Source organism: Scyliorhinus torazame, chromosome 4 (genome assembly GCF_047496885.1).
Source record: "Scyliorhinus torazame isolate Kashiwa2021f chromosome 4, sScyTor2.1, whole genome shotgun sequence".
Taxonomy (NCBI): Eukaryota; Metazoa; Chordata; class Chondrichthyes; order Carcharhiniformes; family Scyliorhinidae; genus Scyliorhinus; species Scyliorhinus torazame.
In genome coordinates, this window is record NC_092710.1 from 304,780,968 (window position 1) to 304,785,967 (window position 5,000).

A 5,000-nucleotide genomic window follows, 5' to 3' on the forward strand; every position below is an offset into this window, starting at 1 on the left:
TAATTCTAGCCTATATGCCTGATACTCGCTCCCCTTCATGCCATCCCCACCGAGCTCTCTTTTTTCTTCTCCACCTCCTCAAGGAAAACTGCAAGCCCCGCCTACCTCACACCAGCCTGCCGCCTGCACGCTGCTGCCTTTCCACATTGCAACGCTGCGCACTTCTCTCAGCACAGCCAGCACAAGGGTCAGGCAGGCAATGCAAGCCAGCTCTCTCTTCCTTCGCTTTCCACACCAGCCCCAATGCCACAACTTGCATTCATGCGGCGCCTTCAGGCTAGGAGAGAGAACGTCCTGCCGACACACTGGCTTGCGGCCACACGGGCCAGCTGGCGTGCCCATCAAAGTGCAGCACGCCAAGGCACACAACCGTGCTGCGTTGCAAAGGCCCGGCAAAGCTGCAGCAGCTTAATGGCCCGACCAAGCCGCCTGCCTGAGTAGAGCCCGCAGGCAAGTGTTGGGAGGAATGGCGAGGACGCAGAGAGCAGCAAAAGGTTGGCCTGCCTCTGGTGTGGAGAGTGCTTGGCGTGAGCAGTCACTGCTGGCCGCAAAAGCCTACTGCACCTGGTATTCCCAGGCGGTCTCCCATCCAAGTACTAACCAGGCCTGAGTCTGCTTAGCTTCCGAGATCAGACGAGATCGGGCGTTTTCAGACTAGTATGGCCGTAGGCATCTGCCGCACCGCCTTCTCGCCTATTCAAGCTGGCCACCCTAGCACCCTCGCCACTTCTTCTTTCCGGTTGTTTTCAATTTTTTCTCTCTCTTTTTCTACTTCTACTTCTACTTCTCCTCCTTTTTCTCTCCTTCTCCTGCTAATTCTAGCCTATATGCCTGATACTCGCTCCCCTTCATGCCGTCCCCACCTAGCTCTCTTTTTTCTTCTCCACCTCCCCAAGGAAAACTGCAAGCCCCGCCCACCTCACACCAGCCTGCCGCCTGCACGCTGCTGCCTTTCCACATTGCAACGCTGCGCACTTCTCTCAGCACAGCCAGCACAAGGGTCAGGCAGGCAATGCAAGCCAGCTCTCTCTTCCTTCGCTTTCCACACCAGCCCCAATGCCACAACTTGCATTCATGCGGCGCCTTCAGGCTAGGAGAACGTCCTGCCGACACACTGGCTTGCGGCCACACGGGCCAGCTGGCGGGCCCATCAAAGTGCAGCACGCCAAGGCACCCAACCGTGCTGCGTTGCAAAGGCCCGGCAAAGCTGCAGCAGCTGAATGGCCCGACCAAGCCACCTGCCTGAGTTGAGCCCGCAGGCAAGTGTTGGGAGGAATGGCGAGGACGCAGAGAGCAGCAAAAGGTTGGCCTGCCTCTGGTGTGGAGAGTGCTTGGCGTGAGCAGTCTCTGCTGGCCGCAAAAGCCTACTGCACCTGGTATTCCCAGGCGGTCGCCATTCCAAGTACTAACCAGGCCTGAGTCTGCTTAGCTTCCGAGATCAGACGAGATCGGGCGTTTTCAGACTAGTATGGCCGTAGGCATCTGCAGCACCGTCTTCTCGCCTATTCAAGTTGGCCACCCTAGCACCCTCGCCACTTCTTCTTTCCGGTTGTTTTCAATTTTTTCTCTCTCTTTTTCTACTTCTACTTCTACTTCTCCTCCTCTTTCTCTCCTTCTCCTGCTAATTCTAGCCTATATGCCTGATACTCGCTCCCCTTCATGCCGTCCCCACCTAGCTCTCTTTTTTCTTCTCCACCTCCCCAAGGAAAACTGCAAGCCCCGCCCACCTCACACCAGCCTGCCGCCTGCACGCTGCTGCCTTTCCACATTGCAACGCTGCGCACTTCTCTCAGCACAGCCAGCACAAGGGTCAGGCAGGCAATGCAAGCCAGCTCTCTCTTCCTTCGCTTTCCACACCAGCCCCAATGCCACAACTTGCATTCATGCGGCGCCTTCAGGCTAGGAGAGAGAACGTCCTGCCGACACACTGGCTTGCGGCCACACGGGCCAGCTGGCGTGCCCATCAAAGTGCAGCACGCCAAGGCACACAACCGTGCTGCGTTGCAAAGGCCCGGCAAAGCTGCAGCAGCTTAATGGCCCGACCAAGCCGCCTGCCTGAGTAGAGCCCGCAGGCAAGTGTTGGGAGGAATGGCGAGGACGCAGAGAGCAGCAAAAGGTTGGCCTGCCTCTGGTGTGGAGAGTGCTTGGCGTGAGCAGTCACTGCTGGCCGCAAAAGCCTACTGCACCTGGTATTCCCAGGCGGTCTCCCATCCAAGTACTAACCAGGCCTGAGTCTGCTTAGCTTCCGAGATCAGACGAGATCGGGCGTTTTCAGACTAGTATGGCCGTAGGCATCTGCCGCACCGCCTTCTCGCCTATTCAAGCTGGCCACCCTAGCACCCTCGCCACTTCTTCTTTCCGGTTGTTTTCAATTTTTTCTCTCTCTTTTTCTACTTCTACTTCTACTTCTCCTCCTTTTTCTCTCCTTCTCCTGCTAATTCTAGCCTATATGCCTGATACTCGCTCCCCTTCATGCCGTCCCCACCTAGCTCTCTTTTTTCTTCTCCACCTCCCCAAGGAAAACTGCAAGCCCCGCCCACCTCACACCAGCCTGCCGCCTGCACGCTGCTGCCTTTCCACATTGCAACGCTGCGCACTTCTCTCAGCACAGCCAGCACAAGGGTCAGGCAGGCAATGCAAGCCAGCTCTCTCTTCCTTCGCTTTCCACACCAGCCCCAATGCCACAACTTGCATTCATGCGGCGCCTTCAGGCTAGGAGAACGTCCTGCCGACACACTGGCTTGCGGCCACACGGGCCAGCTGGCGGGCCCATCAAAGTGCAGCACGCCAAGGCACCCAACCGTGCTGCGTTGCAAAGGCCCGGCAAAGCTGCAGCAGCTGAATGGCCCGACCAAGCCACCTGCCTGAGTTGAGCCCGCAGGCAAGTGTTGGGAGGAATGGCGAGGACGCAGAGAGCAGCAAAAGGTTGGCCTGCCTCTGGTGTGGAGAGTGCTTGGCGTGAGCAGTCTCTGCTGGCCGCAAAAGCCTACTGCACCTGGTATTCCCAGGCGGTCGCCATTCCAAGTACTAACCAGGCCTGAGTCTGCTTAGCTTCCGAGATCAGACGAGATCGGGCGTTTTCAGACTAGTATGGCCGTAGGCATCTGCAGCACCGTCTTCTCGCCTATTCAAGTTGGCCACCCTAGCACCCTCGCCACTTCTTCTTTCCGGTTGTTTTCAATTTTTTCTCTCTCTTTTTCTACTTCTACTTCTACTTCTCCTCCTCTTTCTCTCCTTCTCCTGCTAATTCTAGCCTATATGCCTGATACTCGCTCCCCTTCATGCCGTCCCCACCTAGCTCTCTTTTTTCTTCTCCACCTCCCCAAGGAAAACTGCAAGCCCCGCCCACCTCACACCAGCCTGCCGCCTGCACGCTGCTGCCTTTCCACATTGCAACGCTGCGCACTTCTCTCAGCACAGCCAGCACAAGGGTCAGGCAGGCAATGCAAGCCAGCTCTCTCTTCCTTCGCTTTCCACACCAGCCCCAATGCCACAACTTGCATTCATGCGGCGCCTTCAGGCTAGGAGAGAGAACGTCCTGCCGACACACTGGCTTGCGGCCACACGGGCCAGCTGGCGTGCCCATCAAAGTGCAGCACGCCAAGGCACACAACCGTGCTGCGTTGCAAAGGCCCGGCAAAGCTGCAGCAGCTTAATGGCCCGACCAAGCCGCCTGCCTGAGTAGAGCCCGCAGGCAAGTGTTGGGAGGAATGGCGAGGACGCAGAGAGCAGCAAAAGGTTGGCCTGCCTCTGGTGTGGAGAGTGCTTGGCGTGAGCAGTCACTGCTGGCCGCAAAAGCCTACTGCACCTGGTATTCCCAGGCGGTCTCCCATCCAAGTACTAACCAGGCCTGAGTCTGCTTAGCTTCCGAGATCAGACGAGATCGGGCGTTTTCAGACTAGTATGGCCGTAGGCATCTGCCGCACCGCCTTCTCGCCTATTCAAGCTGGCCACCCTAGCACCCTCGCCACTTCTTCTTTCCGGTTGTTTTCAATTTTTTCTCTCTCTTTTTCTACTTCTACTTCTACTTCTCCTCCTTTTTCTCTCCTTCTCCTGCTAATTCTAGCCTATATGCCTGATACTCGCTCCCCTTCATGCCGTCCCCACCTAGCTCTCTTTTTTCTTCTCCACCTCCCCAAGGAAAACTGCAAGCCCCGCCCACCTCACACCAGCCTGCCGCCTGCACGCTGCTGCCTTTCCACATTGCAACGCTGCGCACTTCTCTCAGCACAGCCAGCACAAGGGTCAGGCAGGCAATGCAAGCCAGCTCTCTCTTCCTTCGCTTTCCACACCAGCCCCAATGCCACAACTTGCATTCATGCGGCGCCTTCAGGCTAGGAGAACGTCCTGCCGACACACTGGCTTGCGGCCACACGGGCCAGCTGGCGGGCCCATCAAAGTGCAGCACGCCAAGGCACCCAACCGTGCTGCGTTGCAAAGGCCCGGCAAAGCTGCAGCAGCTGAATGGCCCGACCAAGCCACCTGCCTGAGTTGAGCCCGCAGGCAAGTGTTGGGAGGAATGGCGAGGACGCAGAGAGCAGCAAAAGGTTGGCCTGCCTCTGGTGTGGAGAGTGCTTGGCGTGAGCAGTCTCTGCTGGCCGCAAAAGCCTACTGCACCTGGTATTCCCAGGCGGTCGCCATTCCAAGTACTAACCAGGCCTGAGTCTGCTTAGCTTCCGAGATCAGACGAGATCGGGCGTTTTCAGACTAGTATGGCCGTAGGCATCTGCAGCACCGTCTTCTCGCCTATTCAAGTTGGCCACCCTAGCACCCTCGCCACTTCTTCTTTCCGGTTGTTTTCAATTTTTTCTCTCTCTTTTTCTACTTCTACTTCTACTTCTCCTCCTCTTTCTCTCCTTCTCCTGCTAATTCTAGCCTATATGCCTGATACTCGCTCCCCTTCATGCCGTCCCCACCTAGCTCTCTTTTTTCTTCTCCACCTCCCCAAGGAAAACTGCAAGCCCCGCCCACCTCACACCAGCCTGCCGCCTGCACGCTGC

The 5,000-nt window shown here is 57.2% G+C and overlaps 6 non-coding genes across 6 annotated transcripts; all 6 read right to left on the reverse strand.

Moving 5' to 3' along the window:
• Positions 1-552: 552 nt before the first annotated feature.
• On the reverse strand, positions 553-671 carry LOC140412384 (5S ribosomal RNA). The gene has a single exon (XR_011941581.1). It is a non-coding gene; the product is annotated as a 5S ribosomal RNA (ribosomal RNA).
• Positions 672-1,361: 690 nt separating this feature from the next.
• On the reverse strand, positions 1,362-1,480 carry LOC140415303 (5S ribosomal RNA). Its single transcript, XR_011944416.1, has one exon. It is a non-coding gene; the product is annotated as a 5S ribosomal RNA (ribosomal RNA).
• A 694-nt stretch (positions 1,481-2,174) lies between these two features.
• On the reverse strand, positions 2,175-2,293 carry LOC140412385 (5S ribosomal RNA). Its single transcript, XR_011941582.1, has one exon. It is a non-coding gene; the product is annotated as a 5S ribosomal RNA (ribosomal RNA).
• Positions 2,294-2,983: 690 nt separating this feature from the next.
• Positions 2,984-3,102, reverse strand: LOC140415304 (5S ribosomal RNA). Its single transcript, XR_011944417.1, has one exon. It is a non-coding gene; the product is annotated as a 5S ribosomal RNA (ribosomal RNA).
• A 694-nt stretch (positions 3,103-3,796) lies between these two features.
• On the reverse strand, positions 3,797-3,915 carry LOC140412386 (5S ribosomal RNA). Its single transcript, XR_011941583.1, has one exon. It is a non-coding gene; the product is annotated as a 5S ribosomal RNA (ribosomal RNA).
• A 690-nt stretch (positions 3,916-4,605) lies between these two features.
• LOC140415305 (5S ribosomal RNA) lies at positions 4,606-4,724 on the reverse strand. The gene has a single exon (XR_011944418.1). It is a non-coding gene; the product is annotated as a 5S ribosomal RNA (ribosomal RNA).
• Positions 4,725-5,000: the final 276 nt, after the last annotated feature.